This window comes from Amblyomma maculatum, chromosome 4 (genome assembly GCF_055883805.1).
Source record: "Amblyomma maculatum isolate TAMU_Amacu chromosome 4, ASM5588380v1, whole genome shotgun sequence".
NCBI classification, from domain to species: Eukaryota; Metazoa; Arthropoda; class Arachnida; order Ixodida; family Ixodidae; genus Amblyomma; species Amblyomma maculatum.
Genome location: NC_139347.1, coordinates 118,432,747 through 118,433,161, shown reverse-complemented (window position 1 = coordinate 118,433,161; position 415 = coordinate 118,432,747).

Below are 415 nucleotides of genomic sequence, written 5' to 3'. Positions count from 1 at the left end.
TTATGTTTGCTTTTTAGTACTTTGGAATTCTGGCAGATCTTATTTTCTGTGTGCTAGTAATTTGCCTCACAGTTCGCAGGAGCCCTCATCATCGAGTTGATGCCACTGACAGTAGGCAGCTGCACGCGTTTTCTTCCAAGTTGCGCGACCAGTTGTACATTGACCTTGGATCGGCTGCGTCAGGCGCCGTTTGCAGTTTGCAGCAACGCAGGGCCAACGTTGCCCAGGGCCCTATTCCAAGGCCATGCCTCCGCCATGGTGCTTATTCGCGTACGGTCACTCTTCGTTTCGGGGTGGCTAGACGCGGCCGGCTTGCGGATGCGGCCTGCTTGCGAGCTCGGCCTGCGTACGCGGCCTGCGGACGTGGTCTGCAGACATAAATCTGTGATCATAGCGAAGTAATGCTTTCAGATTA